At 38.2% G+C, this 18221-nt stretch overlaps 1 protein-coding gene across 1 annotated transcript in view; it reads left to right on the top strand.

Moving 5' to 3' along the window:
* Positions 1-3876: 3876 nt before the first annotated feature.
* CTNNA2 (catenin alpha 2) overlaps positions 3877-18221 on the top strand; it is a 1089255-nt gene continuing 1074910 nt past the window's right edge. The window contains exon 1 of the mRNA XM_055312731.1: positions 3877-3948. The gene's annotated coding sequence lies outside the window, so the exon portion shown is untranslated. The remainder of the gene's footprint in view (positions 3949-18221) is intronic.

Below are 18221 nucleotides of genomic sequence, written 5' to 3'. Positions count from 1 at the left end.
AATTCTGGAGTATGACTCCTATGTAACATACATAAATATTGTAAGAGGGTCTGAAATATTTAGGATATTATTAACAAGTAAAATTTCTATATTATCTTTACTCATAATTGCCAAATGTTGGGCACAATCAAGATGTTCTTTAGTAGGTAGACAGATAAACAAATGGTGGTAAAACCAAACAATGGAATATTATTTGGTACTAAAAAGAAATAAGCTATGAATACATTGAAGAAACTTACATGAATATTTCTAAGTGAAAGAAGCCAATCTGAAAAGGCTACATACTCTATGATTCTAACTATATGATATTCTAGAAAAGACAAAACTATAGATACAGTAAAAAGATCAATGGTTCCCAGGGCCTAGGGTCAAGGAAGGATGTATAGGCAACATATAGATTTTTAGGACAGTGGAACTATTCTGTATGATACTACTATGGTGGATACATGTCATTTATATATTTGTCAAAACCTATAGAATGTACAAGCTGAACATTATTGTAAACTATGGACCCTGAGTGATAGTAGTGTGTCAATGTAGGTTCATTGTTTTAGCAAATATAATACTGTGGTGCAGGATGTCAATAGCGGGGGAATTTTTGCTTGTGTGACAGCAGGAGGTATACAGAAACTCTCTGTACTTTTTGCTCAATCTTGATGTGAACCTAAAACTGCTATCTACTAAAAAATGAATTGCTCAGAAGGACTTGATAGAGAAATTTCAGAAGCTAACAGACTGAATGAGGGTCCCAGTGTGTAGTGACCTAACATTTAAATGTATAAGTATGAGGAATAATTTTACTTAGAATTGTCGGTCTTGGAGTCTGTTCTAAAAATCTGGATATCATATTGTTGCGGGTTAAGTTGTATTTTAATTACATACAGTATTTTTGCATTTACACACAATAATATATTTTTTTGCTATTTATGTTGGCATAAATTTAATATGAATGCAGGAGGGGAAACTGCTTGTTTTTCTGAGGGCTCTATCTGTTTATGTCATTGAAATGAAGGGCAACACTTAACTTAAAAACAAAACAAAAAGGGAAACAGCCAGATTCACAAGCAGTCTCAAAACAAAAGAAATAAAGGCAAAAATATTATCCCCTTGGCTTAGAATGGGGACAACTAAAATGATAGCTATTCAATATCCAGTGATAGTCATTATTTAAACAAGGATGTTTAGACTGTTACCAGAAACAAATACAGCTAAAATAATGCTCAGTTTGTATGTTTCCATTGGGGAAGGTAGGGGTGGATGTCTTCCTTCATCCAAAACATAAAAGAGTTAGTAAATTCTTTGGAGGTAGGGAACAAAATTCTCAGCTACCATTTGCCTGTTGGGGACTTAAATACATTGCCTGGATAATTTCTTATCACTGTCTGATTAACAGACGATAGTTTGGTGCATTTAAAAGAAAGAGTGAGGGAGATCAAGGGTCTGAGGAATAAGGGATGGCTTTTATGCTATTATTTTTTATTAACTCTAAAGCAATTGCATGGACAAAGACCTATAAATATTTTACAAATGACTTTTAAAGGTTTCTCAATAATATCTAGTAGTTTTGAAAGTCATCGCAAAACAAAAATGAAGGAAATCTCATTTTGACAACACTCGATCTACATCAGTTTTTTTTTCCTTCTGTCTACTGTCGATTGAAACAGAATCATAAATTTAAGCCTAATTTAAAACAACTCACAAATCTATAAATGAATCCTCTCAATGTTAAAGAGATGGACTTGTCTGATAATCCTTTGGCCTGCATTTTTACATTTATTGCCTCCAGCCCGAAAAGAGAATGAAAAATCACAGTAAAAACAAGAAAGTGTCAGTTCTCGAGACAGTGTTCTATCTTATTTAACCGGAACTACTTTAGACTAATTAAAATCAGAAGTATACTTTGCCCCCAGGACGGTACTGTGCAGTGGTACACTGAAGTATCCCTATTTTTATTGGAATACCTCCCTGGCTAACTTACCCTCCTCTCGCCACTTTAGGGTCCTGTGATGTCTCCGTAAATGTTACCTATTCTTTCTTCAATGTCTAGCTGGAGGGCCTACTTCTTCCTTCCTACACCAGTTCATGGTACGCTTTCCTTTTTCCATTCTGTTCCTGTCTTTTGGTACAGCTCATTTAGTGTTCAGCATTTACCTCTCGAAGCACATCCTGTATCCTCGGTGATGTTTGTCTCCTGTTCTATAGGCTGAGCCTAAGGAAAAAGCTCCGTGAGTGGAACATGCGGTGTCACTGTCCGTGGTCCTGAAACATCGTTGTTGTCGGCTAAGGAAGTTTTAAGTGTACACAGTTGACTCCTGTGCACTATCTAAGGCATTTTTAGAGTGGTGTAGTGATGATGACAAGGAAAATGTAAGGCAAGAAGACGTTTGGAGAAAAAGATAAAAAGGATGGTTAGAGACAGAGCTCTCAAGCCATTGCCTGGAAAGAATAAGACACTTGGCTTTGATATTATTTTCAAACAATTGCAGATGTCAGCTTGGGAAGAAGGGGATGTAACATAGCTGACAAAACCAACGAACAAGGAGTATAAAAAATGCGTGTACCAAGTGATATTAGGCCGTACAAGTGTTGGCATGAACTGATACATTGATGCCGGTGGGCAAGCCGACCAGACAAGTAGCGCGTTGCGAATGCAGCATCACTTGTGTCTTACCAAACTGCCATAGATTTTGTCTTTATTCTTATCTCTTGATTAAAAAAAAAAAATTGTCACTTGGCATTATGGCAGAACAAAGTACCTGTAACTTAGTAGCTTGTACCTTCTTCATTTCTAGCATTCCTGTAACGGTTACATTCCAGTCCCAGATGACGCAGATGGACAGAGCATATGTACTCCCTACAATCTAAGTTCCCCAACTAAAGTATAACCTCTGCGAGGACAAACACCGGATACTAAACATTTCTGATATCTTGAAATGCTTAAGTAGAGTGGCTGGTGCAAATTGGGGGCTTAGTAATGTTTTTTTTTTTTTTGGATCAATAAAAGAATCAGAATGCCTTCCACATACACAACATTCAACCAAGGCTCGTGAAATGAGCAGAGGTTGCATCTGTTTTTAACACTTACATCCTCTTCCAGGTCCTATTTTAAAGTCCAATGCTCCTTCCCTCGTTACGCCAGGTCCCCCCAAACCTACGTCCCATATTCAGCCTCCACCTTCGCGCACTTAGGCCCAGCCCTTCTCCTGCCACGTGCCCGCGCCCTCTCTGGGCTCACCCTTTCTTCCTCCTCGTTAACCCCCATTCCCTTCCCTCCCGGCCCAGGACCTCTCCCGCACCGCGTCTCAGAACCCGGTCCTCGCGGCTTCCGGCCACTCAGGTCCGGGTGCCCGCCCGGAGGGGAACGCGGTTGTCATGGACACGGCACCTGCGCCCTTCGGCGGCGCCCCTTCACCGCCGTCCCCTCCCCCCACGGCCCCCACCTGCGGCGCGGAGCGAGCCCGGCCTCCCCGGCTCCGCCCCTGCCCCTCCCGCTCGGCGCTCCCTAGGCCGCGCGCGCCCGCGTCCCCCCCCACCCCCGTCCCCGCCCCCACCCCCCCACCCCGGCCTCCCCCAGCCCCGCCGAGTCGCGGGGACCACGGGGGCGCGCGAGCGAGGGAGCGAGGGAGCGAGGGAGCGAGCGAGCGAGCGGCCGCGCCTGCGCACTGGTCGCCTCCCCTAGCGGCGATTCGGGCCGCTGCCGCTCGCGCTTGGGCAGGACGCGGGGCGGGCTGGGGGAGGGGGAGCGGCTTCGCTTCCAGCCCTGAGTAAGGCGGAGACCCGGGCCGGCGGGCGGAGCAGGAGCCGCCGCACCTCGGCCAGAGGCGGCTGCCGCAGCTGCTGCCCTCGTCCCCGCCGCCGCCTCTCCAGTCCCTTCTGTGATTACCCCTCCAGCGGCTGGGAACGAGAGAGAAGGAGGAGGAGGCGAGAAACTCCCACCGACCCACAGAGGTGAGTCCTGGGCAGAGCATCCTCCATCCCTGCCTGCCTCCCTCCCTACCTCCCTCCCATCCTCTCCATCCTCCCCTCCCTCCGCGCTCCCCAACCCTCCCGCCCTCATCCTTCCCAACATCCCTCTCTCCTCTCCCCTCCTTTCTCTCTTCCAGCCTTTCTTTCATCCCTTTCTTCCTCTCTCCCAGCCTCACTTCCTTCCCACCCTTTCTTTCTTCCCTGTCTCCCTTTCAGCCAGCCACTCGCCCTAGAGCGCAGCTCTGCATCCTTTCCTCTTTTACCCCCGTTCTTCACCCCTTCCCCGGTGGGAGATCCCTAGCCTGCTACAACTGTCCGGATTCAGGGGCTTCCAGAAAATTGGGCACATATACTGAGGGATGCACTCTTGCACAGCGGATGCCCTGCAGGTCCCTAAATTATTTGGATAAGGGTCAAGTTGAATAGAGTACTGGGACCTGGGAGGAGAAGACGGGTGAAGAAGAATCTGTGGATTTGTGCAGTATTAGGGTGGGGGTGGGGAGGATTGCCACTTAAAACATGTTGCCAGCAACCCCCCACACCCCCTTTTGGCAGTTTCTTTTTTTTCTTCCTGGGAATTACATATTCCCAGCGTGAGTCCCACTAATTTTAAATTAGCAGCTTTCCTGCTTGGATAGTCTCCGTGAGAAACCACAAGGAAAGAAGAGAAGAGAGGAAGAGAACAAGAGAGGAAGAGGGGAGGGGAAAGGAAGGGTGGTGGCGGTGGACGTTTGTATCCTTTACCCCTAGGCCTCTTTTGATTGATATTTTCAAACCACCCGCCTAATATTTGTCTTGGAATTGAACCCGTGTGTCCTTAGTCCTGTCACTATCTCCTTCAAAAGCAGAAACTCTCTAAACTTTAATGCGTGTGCACCATGGCATTATTTATGGAATGTTTTGGTCAGCATACAAAACACTAAGGTAGATTGATCTGGGAAAACGGAGCAGAAGGATGGCAGAGATGCACTTTTGTTCATTATGGGTTAACTTCTAAAGGAAGACAATGGAGGGGTAGTTTTTGGAGTAATGAGGTTATACTTCACAGGCTTATAAATATACCATTTTAATAACATTAGTTGTATTATAGGCTTTAACAGATATCCTTAGCCTTTCTCATCCACCTTAAAGGAATCGTAAATATCTTTGAGGAGAGACATAGTGTGTAATTCTGCTTGTGGTTTGCATCAGTGGAAAAGTTGAATTAGCTCCGGGACCATTATTAACAATTTAAAATTTCAGTTGTTTTGTGCCACTTAGTTTCGCCAAAAGATATATTTCACTTTGCTTTCTTTAGCTTGCACTGTAGTCTCTTTCATTATATATATTAATAGCAGTTTTTCAGTCTTCCTTTTTGCCAGCATTGCTGCTGAAAAGTTTATTTCTATGTGGTGGGACAACCATGCCTTAGAATGTTTAGTGTCTTCAATCATTTTAGAAAGCTCCAACAAACAATATAAGTATAAATCAGAAATGGAGTATTTAGAAGCTTGTATTTTGCCGTGACTATATTCTCTTTAAAAGGAAAAAAAAAAAAACAACAAAACTCAAAAACCTTAATATCCTTAGAATAGCTGTATTTTATGTTTAATGAGTATGTGGGGAGGAACTGAAATTAATGGTGGATTCAGTGAAGCTGACAGTAAGATTCTGTGCTGTGGAGCAAATTATTGATTTTTTTCTTTTCATTTAAATTATTATATGTCAGTAGTGCAATATGCATTTTTGCATTTTATGGGCATGTAAAGTAGGAGTTGAGATGAAGAGAATTACCTTGCAAAATGATTGAGTGCTGATTTGATGAAGAACTGACACCGTTAATCATCTGAATCAGTTTGGGGGAAGTAGATGTTATTAGGAATGATGGACCTACCCCTTCCCTAAACTCCCCTTGGTAGGAATGCAATTTCGTTAATGGCTTGGTTGACTCTTAAGACATGTGGCAGAAGCTTGGTTGAATTATCAGTGTCACCAACATCCTGATGCAGAATTGCAGTCAACCCTGTCTGTATTTGAGTGGTTACATTACCTAAAAGTGAACACAATTGTAGATAGACGTGTTTTTGTATTGTTCCTTTTCCTCAAATCCCTTGAAGCTAGTGAAAGACTTTGGTAGTAACTCTATATGAATAAAATAAGTGGGTTTTATTCTAATTTACTCTCAAGTGACTTTTCCCCTTCCAGCATGGGCTTCATAGTTGTGAGCATGCAGAGGAGGCAGCCCCTCTCTTTATTGCAGTTTTGCTACACAGAGTGATGTAAGTGTATGTCTCAGTTTTTAATGATGTGCTTACTGTGAGAAGAAAGGTACCTTTTATTTGTCTTCTTTGTAAACATTTGTCCACTTAGTAAAACAAAATAGGCAAGTTTATTAAAGAATAGAAGGTAATATGACATCCGTGTACAGTAAGATTTTGAGAAAGATGAGTAAATTTAATAAAATATAAAATAGAAGAAGAAGTAGTACCTTCAGAAAGCAGTCTGCTACTCTGACCGTAATCCACTTTACAGATAAAGATGGACTTCCTCTGAGGAGTTTCATTTCTAGAAGCTTCTGCCTTTAGTTGACTGGACCTTTAAGAACGTATGGTACAGATAAGGACCCAACAGAACAGTTAATGGATGATGTAGAAAATATTCTGGATACACTTTCGGTGCCTCCCTCACTCAGAGCTCTTAAAACCTGTCCAACACTATGCCCTGGTATGAGGTGTTGGAAGGAAGTAAAAGACACTACTCACTTTGACCTTAGCTTACAGTCTAGTTGAGGAGCACAGACATTTGCATGAGGTCGTATTTCACTATGTCAAACAAGATCTTTGGAAAGAGCTTTAGGTTTGAGTTCGTGCCTTACTTAAGTGGTAGAGAGTTATGTGCCCTTGCTTACTATTTAATTCTTTTTCTTCATCTACAAAATGGGAATTTTCATAGACTCTGATTCATGGGATTTTTTTTAAGGGTTAAATGTGTTAAGCAGTGTATCTGGTATGAACAGTGTGTGTATTGAGTGAGCATTATTGTCATTTGGAGAAATGATTTTAAAACAATCCAAGAGAACTAGAAAGAAGTGAATTAAAGGTCAGTGTTAGAGGAATTCCAAACAGGTCAGATGTTTATGTGGCTGGGGAAAGGTTATATTCAGGGTATCTCTCGAGCTTGGACAGATACTCCTGAGAAGGATTTCAAGCAGTGTAACACAGCTAGAACAAAAGCAGAAACAGAAGCAGCAAGATGTGTTTGGGAAGTCTCTTTACTAGAATATTTGGCGTATAGGTGAGGGTATTAAAATGTATTAAACATATATAGTCAGAGTAATTACACTATCCCTTGAGGTGAGACAACTTGTTTTAGTGTAGCATCTATTTTATTACAGAATACTCAGCCACCCAGGGGGTTTGGATTAGTACTCACCCAAAACCAGATCCCAAGGCACAGAATCCAAGGTCCAGGTGGCAGTGAGGACCCAGACTATTCTTTTTATCTCTTTTCTTTAAATTTCAAGGCAGAGTAAAGTTGAACTTTCTGAACAACAAAGGCTCAATATTGTGATTTTCATAGCTCTCTTTTGTTTTGCCTTAACCCAGGAATATTCCAGGACTGTCTGTATCTTGGAGAATAATTACCAAGATTATTTCATTTTGACAACATATGAAGCCAGTAATTTTAGGGTATTTATGTCTCCAGGAACTTTATTTTTATTTCATTGTTGACTTTTCCCAATAACAGCAATCCCCTCCCTTTTTTTTTGGTGTTCAAGATTATTAATGATCCTGTATGGATTATGCTATTTCAAGTATTTTACTGGGAGACTAAGCTGTGATGACCGCAGAGGGTCTGTTTGAGAATGTGCACTGAGCAAGTTAAATACCTGCATAGGATGGGGTGCGTATTGCTTCTGGCTACGTCTGTTGGTATATATATATGTATCTATGAAACAATTATCCAATAGCGTAAGTGATATGAGTTGTGTTATTTCATCAGAAAAAAAGATTTTTGGAGGATTTTATCTGCAATTTAAAAGTGTTAGTATTTATAGTGCTCATGTTTAATCCATTTTTAATAGACTGGCACAGTTTGGCTGCTTTATCCAAAATAGTAAAATGCTCTTCTTATATTTATTGTTTCATAGTTTTAATAGTATAGAAGATGATCTCATGAACAGTATTTTATGGTATTTCCAAAAGCTAGCAGTTTAACAGGCCAGAGCCTGTAGCATTTTTATTTTTTTATTTTGAGGTTTTTTTTTCTCAATATTTTGATGTTTTAAAGATTACCAGACCTAAATAAAACATATTCAAATGTATTACTTCTAGTTAGTTCCCTACTAAAGCACCAGTGATTTTTGACAGACTTTACTTTTAGACATTCTTATTTTCCTCATAAGTGAATTTTTACCTTGGAGATGAATTCTAACTCAACCACAAGTATGCATTCAACAACTCTTTGAGATTATTACCTCTAATACATTATTAAGAATCACAAAGTGATAGTCTGATTTTATAAAGCTTAATTTTATAGTGCTTTTGTTCCTTTTTATTTCAAGGCTGTATCTACATGTACAACTTTTAGACTATTATTTTCTAGTTGTGAAGACAGTGGGCATTAACAAGAGTGAAATAAGCAATTATCTTCCCTTGTAAGTTAAGGTGGTGACCAAATGGAGAGGTGAAATAGGATAAGATAAAATGAATTAATTTCGTTTCATCTATTGAGCTGAAAAATTAATACTTCCTATTCAGTTAGGGGTTTTCTGTATTTTTTTCTGTCATGCTAATTAAATCCATGTTTTATTTGTTTAAATGTATGTACACACATATATTTCATTTGACATTCTTTAAAACTAGATCATAGATTTAAAAACATGTATGCAAAATCCGATGTTGGTATTCTATTATTTTGCTAGTTTTTAGTATCTTGCTATTTTCTTTATTTGCCTTCTTGAGAGAACCAAGTAATGTAGCACCTGAGGAAGTTGCCTGATTAGGAACAAGATCCAAATCAAGTAATATCCCAGCTTGCTCCAACATTCCTACCTTAAAATAATGGGCATCCCACCAGGGTTGAGGTAAAGTAAATAATTTTTTAAGATCCTAAGGACTATAGAATCATAATAGAAAATTAATAGAATACTTCTGATATGTTAATGCTGTTTAAACTGGACTTATGTTGTTTATTACATATCTGCAGGAAATCCAAGATCTTTTCTTATAGCAGCTTAATGTTTCACAACCAAAGCCATGAACTCCTGATAGAGATATGTCAGTTCTCCCACAACCTAACCAGAAATCACAGTGACTTCATAAATAACTAAAGGGTATGAAAATTATCTGATTTTAATTGTGATTAGGCAAAGATTTGGTGAGAATCCACTTTCACAAGTTTATCTTAAATTCAAATGCCTGAAAGCTATTAGTAAATATCATTATAATGTCTTTCAGTAAAAAGGTAGATACGCCCCCTAACTATCTCAGAAAGAGCTAATTGTCTTCAGTTATTTCTAGGAAAGGGGATCCGATAATTCTTGAGAGTTTACCATTTGTCTTCATTTTCTTTCTTTAGGCATTGATATCTGCCAGAATAATTTCATAAAATATGCTTCCCCCCATATATGCATACATGACATAACTAAGTATGTACAGAACTTGTTGAGGAAAATGTTTGCATCTAAATTTATCTCTTTTCACTTATGCTTTCCTTGTACTTTTTTGTCCTGTTACCTAGCATGAATTTATTCAACAGGTCTTTTGTTTGCTTTTTGTTTTTCTAAATATCTGCTCTGCATAGAGCATTGGGCTAGAAATAGTAATTTTATAAAACTCTGAATCAGGAATCAGGACACCCCAATTCTTCCTTGAGGTTTTTAACTAAGTAGTTATTTGACAAAACAAACCTCATATTCTCCAAGGCTTATTTTTCTTAAGGATTTTGTTTGTTTGTTTGTTTGTTTATTTATTTATTTATTTATTTATTTATTTATTTATTTATTTATTATTTATTCGTGAGAGACGCAGAGAGAGAGGCCGAGAGGCATAGGCAGAGGGAGAAGCAGGCTCCTGAGCCAAAGGCAGGCAGTCAACAACTGAGCCACCCAGGTGTTCCTCTCCAAGGCTTATTTATTTAATTTGTATTTTAGTGGCTTGGACTATATGATACACAGAGTGTCTCTAGTTATAAAATTCTGTAATACTAAAAAAAAAAAAAATCTGTAATACTACCTGTGAGTTTCCCTTAAAATTTCAAGGCATAGTGATTTCTTACCGTGTCCTATTTGTTTTTTTCATTTGAAACATAAACGGCTGCTATAGGAGAAAAACCTTCATCTTCAGTGGCATATGTGTTCCCATTCCCAAAAGAATCACAAATTTAGATTCACAGAGTCTCTGGGTCCAGGAAGAACTAAAGCACATTTCCCTTTCGTACCTTTCTATCCTTTCCTCTCCCTCTTTTTTTATTTTTAAAAAATATTTATTTGAGCGGGACAGAGGCAGCACGAGCGGGAGGAACAGAGAATCTGAAGCAGACACCATATTGAGTGCGGAATTCAACAGGAGGCTCTGTCTCACAACCCCGAGGTCATGACTTGAGCCTGACTTGAGCCAAAACTAAGGGTCAAATGCTTAACTAACTGCGCCACCTAGGCACTCCTCTTTCCTTTTTTTTTTTTTTTATATTTTTTTTAAATTTATTTATGATAGTCACAGAAAGAGAGAGAGAGAGAGAGAGAGAGAGAGAGAGAGAGAGAGGCAGAGACACAGGCAGAGGGAGAAGCAGGCTCCATGCACCGGGAGCCCGATGTGGGATTCGATCCCGGGTCTCCAGGATCGCGCCCTGGGCCAAAGGCAGGCGCCAAACCGCTGCGCCACTCAGGGATCCCTCCTTTTTCCTTTTGAAAAAAAAAAAAAAAATCCTCCTCAGCTAAAGGTACATGTCAATTGCTACGTCCATTCATGGACTAGCCTGACTTGTTTGAGTAATGCCACTGTCTTTCAAAGACTATATGACATTAATGAATTTAGAATAAGATGGGGACTCCTAGGTGGCTCAGTGGTTGAGCATCTGCCTTTGGTGCTCCATGAGTACCCCATTGGGCTCCTGGCAGGGAGCCTGCTTCTCCCTCTGCCTATGTCTCTGTGTCTCTCATGAATAAATAAATAAAATCTTTAAAAATAAATTAGAATAAGGTGATATTTATTTAAGAAATTATATATGCTCTGAGATTAATATTTGTATCTCAGGCATAGGAAAGTCTTGCTTATTCCCTAAATCTTACCCCATAGGACTGTGTGGTCACAAATATTTCTACCAAACTCCCATTAAATTTTTTTAAATCAAGTTTATTGAGATATGTTTCATATATAATAGAGTATATCCATTTTTTTCTTTTATAAAAGTGTAGATGGTATACAATAGTATATTAGTTTCAGGTGTACAACATGGTGATTCAACATTTACATACATTTATATACATGTCAGATCTAGCTAATGTCACCAAACAAAATTGTTATATATGTTCCCTATTTCGTACATTGTAACCCTCTGTTTTATTTGTTTTATAACTGGAACTTTGTACCTTTTAATTCTGTTTCCCTATTTTGTCCATCCGCTCACCTCTGACAATCACCAGATTCTTCTCCATATTTATGAGTCTGTTTCTATTTTGTTTTATTTATTTGTTTTGCTTTTTAGATTACACATATAAGTGGAACCATATGGTATTTGCTTTTCTCTGTCTGATGTATTTCACCTGGCATAATACCCTCTAGATCCATCCATGTTGTCACAAGTGGCAAAACTTCATTCTTTTTTTTTTATGACTAATAGTCCAGTGTGTGTATGTGCGTGTGTTTGTGTATGTGTGTGCACATGCTCACATGCATGCCACATCTTTATCCATTCATCTCTTGATGGCCACTTAAGTTGCTTGGGTATCTTGATTATTGTAAACAATATCCCAATGAACATAGGAGTGCATATTATCTTTTCAAACTAGTGTTTTCACTTTCTTTGGATAAATACCTAGAAGTGTAATTGCTGGATCACATGGTAGTTCTACTTATAATTTTTTGAGGAACTTTTATATTGTTTCCATAGCATCTGTGCCATTTTACATTTCCAACAACAGTACATAAGAGTTGCCTTTTCCCCACATTCTTGCAACACTTGTTATTGCTTGTCTTTTCGACAGTAGTCATTATGACAAGTGTGAGATGATGTTTCATTGTTGTTTTGATTGGCATTTCCCTTATAATTGGTGGTGTTGAGCATCTTTTAATGTGTCTATTGGCCAACTGGACATCTTCTTTGGAGAAGAAATATCTATTCAGGTCCTCTGACCATTTTTTAATCGGCTTGTTTATTTGATACTGAGTTGTGTGCTTCTTATATATTTTGGATATTAACACCTTATTGTTTATATCATTTGTAAATATCTTCTGAGTTTCATTTTTTTTTATAATTTATTTTATTTATTTATTTTTTAAGATTTTTAAAATTTATTCATGAGAGACACACACAGAGAGAGGCAGAGACACAGGCAGAGGGAGAAGTAGTCTCCATGCAGAGAGCATGACGTGGGACTCGATCCTGGGTCTCCAGGATCACACCCCGGGCTGAAGGCGGCGCTAAACCACTGTGCCACCGGGGCTGCCCTGTAGTTTCATTTCTTGAGGGTTTTCTGTGCTTTTCAAAAGCTTCTTAGTTTGATAAAGTCCCATTTGTTTATTTTTGTTTTTTTTTTTTGCCCTTGTCTAAGGAGACAGATCCAAAATTATGCCCTGACCAATGTCCAAGAGCTTACTGCTTATGTTTTCTTCTAGGATTTTTATGGTTTTTGGTCTTACATCAAAGCCTTTAATCCATTTTGAGTTTGTATTTGCATCTGGTATACAAATATGATCCAGTTTCTTTCTTTTGCATGTTACCATCCACTTATTGAAAAGACTGTCTTTTCCTCATTGTATATTTTTGCTTCTTTGCACAGGAATAATTGACCATATATGCATGGGTTTAGTCCTGGAATCCATTCTGTTCCAGAATGCATCTATTTTAAGTACTATTGTGTGTTTACAAATATACCTATGTAATCACCACGGCAGTGGAGGTCTAGATTATTTCCATTGCACTAAAAAGTTCCCTTCTGCTTGATCTGCTTTATTTCCCCATTGATTAGTTTTTCCTGTTCTACAAATGGATGTAGATTGTATAACAGAATATGTACTCATTTTTGTCTCCTGCTATATAGCAGCATAATGTTTTTTGATGTTTTTGAGATTTGTCCATGCCTTTGAATATATAAACTTCAAGAAGAAAATATAGGAGAAAATCATTGTGATTTAGGGCTAGGCAATGATGTCTTAGGTAGGACTCAAAATGCACTAACTGTAAAAAAAAAAAAAAGATAAACTAGATTTTATCAAATTTAAAAAAAAATTCTCTTTAAGAACACAAGATTTGCTAGATCTGTGTATCTCAATTTCTATCTCTATATATTGGACAAAAGACTAATTGTCCCAGCTATGTATAGGACTCTTGCATCTCGGTAAGAAAACAAACAATCCAACTAAAAGATGGACAAAATATTTAAAGATATATTTCACAAAAGAAAATACACAAAGGACATGAAAAGGTGTTTAAGTCTATTATTTGCCCAAATAATGACATTTAAGAAGCACCATATGATACCACTGTACAAACATTAGATGGGTAAATTTACAAAGACTGACAATATCAAGTTTTGGAGAGGGTGTGAAGCAGCTGAAGCACTCATACTTTGCTGATGGGAAAGCAACACTTTGGGAAATAGTTTGGCAGTTTCTCTTAATGTTAAAAATATACTTACCATACAACCCTGGAATTCCGCTCGCAGGTGAAATGAAAACATATGCAGAAAGACTTTTACATGAAAATTAATAGCAGCTTTATTCATAATTTCAGACTAAAAAACCCTAAATATCCATCACATTCCCATTTTAAAGCTACTATTTAAAATAGAAAACAAAACTTTTGGTATATATTTTTTGAGATGTGCTATTTGCTCTAAATAACCTGGCAGCAGAGCAAAAGGAATACACTAAAAAAGATGTGCAAAAGTCATAAGAAATCCAAAGGGGTAGGAAGGCCCAGGTGTCAGACCTAGACTTGATTTTTCCTCTCTTCTCTTGACTGTGCCCTTTCTTTTTTTTTTTTAAAGATAGATTTATTTATTTATTTATTTATTCATTCATTCATTCATTCATTCATTCATTCATTCATGATAGACCTAAAGAGAGAGAGAGAGAGAGAGAGGCAGAGACACAGGCAGAGGGAGAAGCAGGCTCCATGTCGGCAGCCTGATGCGGGACTCGATCCCAGGACTCCAGGATCGTGCCCTGGGCCAAAGGCAGGCGCCAAACTGCTGAGCCACCCAGGGATCCCCCGACTGTGCCCCTTCTGTGTCTAGACCTCAATGTCAGCCAGTGGTGTGATGGCTGTCACAGTTCTAAGCCCACCATCATGCAGTTGCAGTGTCTCCTCCAGAAAAATGAGAAAACCTTTGCCAAAAGTCCTCTCTTATCTCTTACCTCATTGGCCAGTGCTGGATCACATAGCCACCCACAATCCACTCAACAGCAAGGGGAAAAGAAATAGCCTGCATGAGAGTTTAGACTAATCAGGATCTCCTGGCTGGGGATGAGGTCAGCTTTCCCTGAAGTGCATGGCTGTGTGTAGGAAATGAAGGGGACAAATGAGCTGAATGGCAGTTCTGTTAAGGAAAAGGAAGGGGGAAATGAATGTTCGGTAAGCAAGCAGCAGTGTTCTTATAATTTGATTTAGAGGCCTGCCATGATATTCTCAGTCTTATGGAAGAGAGGTTTAAGAGGAAATCTAGGGTTGTGGTCATAGTTTGTTATTATGGAGATGTGTGCAAAAACAGGTCACAAAGGGTACTGTAGGAAAAAAAGGAGGGAAGAAATTTAGATCATAATGTGCAGCATGAATTGGAGGAAGAGAGAATCTAGATGCAGGGGAATAATTCAAAGTGGGCAAGCATACAAATAGTGACAAGCAGAGCCAGGCACACTGGGGCCCATGGAGTTGGGACAGGAGGCGAAAGTCAGTGCTGGCAGTAGTCTGGAATCCAGGCAGACAAACTCGATTGCAGTTTGCCCATCTGTGAAATCAGGACCTCAGGCAAGAAGATTTTCATGTTTTGCTTGTTAAGGCAGAAGCTAAAACAGTAATTATTCTCTCTCTCTCTCTCTCTTTTTTGGTATGTATTGTCAACCACTTTAGATTCTAACTGTGTCATGAATAGCAGCCATACCTTCATTTTGTTCTAATTTTCCCATTATAATCCTGGACCCATGTTAGTTTCTTAATAAATGCTGGCTGTTTGAATTGAGTCTCTGAACTCCTTCTACTTTAAACAAATCCTACAGATGTCTGATTAAACAAATGTAGCAGCCATTCATCAAATACTTTCTTATTGTTTTAGGGTACATAGCCCTGGCTCTCTATATAAGTATGATAAAGTACTTGATCTTACGAGTTGACAACCTGGCAGGGGTGAAAAGTACCTGAACAGTTTAATACCAGAAAGAATATGATGGAGTGTGTAGTATAGTGGTACTGACTCCACAGTGGCGTGGGCTAGAAGTCCAGATGGACACAGAATCAGAAACATGGTTCTAGTAGTGGATGGGAGAGAGATGGAGGAGGGGATGACCTTGTATTAGTACTTTTTAATTCAGGCCTGCCATGGTCTGGGAACTGGGACAGGGCTGAGCCAGCAGGAAGATGGGATCACTGAGCACAGCAGTGGGAGAGGTAAAGTCACATCCAGGAGAACTGAAGCTGGGTTGTTGATAACTGCTCAGTAAGCAGCTGAGAAGTAGGCCTGGAATGAAGGGGAGAGGCTGGGAATAGAGAAACATTTTAGTATTATCTGTATAGAGGTTTCTCAAGGATATAATAACAGAAGATACATTATTTCAAAAACAACATGTTTGGTCTTTTACACTTGCAGTAGTACATGCCCATTGCATAACATCTAGAAAATAAATAGAAAAAGAAACTTGAAAATAAAAATTATTGCAATCCAGCTGTCCAGTGAACATTTGATGAGTTTCCAGGTTTCAGCCCCACCATGGGTATATCTGAATTTGTCATGCAGAAGTCTCTTTAAGGCATAACTGAGATCACCAGTATATATAATTTTGTGTTCCATCTTTTTAACTAAATGTATTTAGGCACTACTTGGGATAAAAAAATCTCTTCCTTCACGTTAAGTCCTATGTAACATTGCATTGATTGGAATTTAAGTTTCTAGTTTTTGCTTATCTACACAGATAAAATGTTTGTGATTATCTGTCTTCAAATATGGGTTGTATCATGGGCAGGAGATTGACTTTGGGGCCCCAGGAAAGTGCCTTAAAGATATAGGTGGTCAATGTCTATACAGCAAGACATATAGTTTTTTTATTTACTGAAATGGTAACATGATGATCTCTGCCTCATTTTCACATAGAGCTTAGTGGGTAACATGAGTATATATACAGGGATGCCTGGGTGGCTCAGCAGTTGAGCGTCTGCCTTCTGTTCAGGACATGATCCCAGGATCTGGGATCAAGTCCTGCATTGGGCTTCCTGTGAGGAACCTGCTTCTACCTCTGCCTGTGTCTCTGCCTCTCTCCCTCTGTGTATCTCATGAATAAATAAATAAATCTTTAAAAAAACCTAAAAAAATGAGTATATACATGTAAAATATATGTGCCATATATGTTATATATGCCATAAATTACATATATATATCTTGATATATGTTTATATATATTACATATATATTTTAAATTGCTGCCTATTATTCTATAACATGGTTTAACCATGCCTTGTTTTCATAGACATTTAGTTTATTCCTGTTATTTTGCTACTTTAAACAAACATCCTTACACAGGTTCCTTGTTCAGATGTACTAGAATATTTTTTAAAATGATATAACGGTAATTGTAATTTTGAGTCATTGAGATGTATGCATTTTAGATTTTAATAGTTGATGCCTAATTGCTCTTCCAAATGGTAGTACTACTTTACATTCCACTGGGGAGTACATATTTCCTTAACCTTTTGTCAATACATGAAAACTTTAAACTTGGAAAAGTTTACCAATGAGTAGGTAAGAATATGATCTTTGTTACCTGAATTTGTTTCTCTGATTTTTGGCAAAGTTGATTACTTCCCCATCTGTTTTTTGGCATAATGGCCTAATATTTTGCTTCTGCTGTGATAACTGTGTTCATATCTTTACCCAGTGTTTCCAGTGGATTATTTAATCTTATTTTAATTTATAGGACTTCTTTATGTTCTCCGGGTATAAAGATTTTGTTGTTGTTATACTATTATAACTACTATAGCCTATGGTATGTTGTGATATCCAGTAAGTAATTATTTTTCTTTTTTAAATTCCTTTATCTAGTTGGACCTTTTCTTTAGGAGACTGGAATAACTAGGTTATCTAATTTCATAAATAATGCCTTTGGGGTTTTACCTGGCATTGTATTTAATTTAAGAATATTTGAAGGGAAAGTAGCAACTTTCTCATTCAGTCTTTCCATTGGCATGTCTCATTTATTAAGGTCTTTTTTATGTCCTTCAATATAATAAATTGTTTTTTTCATGAAAAAATTCTTTCTCATGTTATGTTTATTATCATCTTGTTTGTAGTTTCTAATACTGTTGGGAAAAAGATTGTTTTTCTTTCACATTCTCTGAAAGGTTATTACTGCTATAGAAACTATTCCTCTTCATTTTTGTGTTTGATCTTATATACCATCAACTTGTTGAAATACATTATTTGTTGAAGAACTTTGTTTTTCTACTCATGTTTTTCTTACCAATTTGTATAACCTCTTTGTATGTAAAGATAAGTTTATGGTTTTATACATACATATATAAATATATATATGTACATACACATGAAGATAGTAACATATAATATTCCCTCTTTTAGTTTTCTTCTAATTTTAGATTTTTTAAAGATTTTATTTATTTATTTATTTATTTATTTATTTATTTATTTATTTATTTGAGAGAGAGAAAGCATGTGAGCAGGAGGAGGGGCAGAGAGAGAGAGAGAGAATTGCAAGCAATTTCCTGCTGATTGAGGAGCCCTATATGTTCCCAAATGTGTGGTTTCTTTTTTTTTTTTAATTTTTATTTATTTATGATAGAGAGAGAGAGAGAGAGAGAGAGAGAGGCAGAGACATAGGCAGAGGGAGAAG

This window comes from Nyctereutes procyonoides, unplaced genomic scaffold (assembly GCF_905146905.1).
Source record: "Nyctereutes procyonoides isolate TBG_1078 unplaced genomic scaffold, NYPRO_anot_genome, whole genome shotgun sequence".
Lineage (NCBI taxonomy): Eukaryota > Metazoa > Chordata > Mammalia > Carnivora > Canidae > Nyctereutes > Nyctereutes procyonoides.
This window is presented reverse-complemented; position numbering and strand designations above follow the sequence as displayed.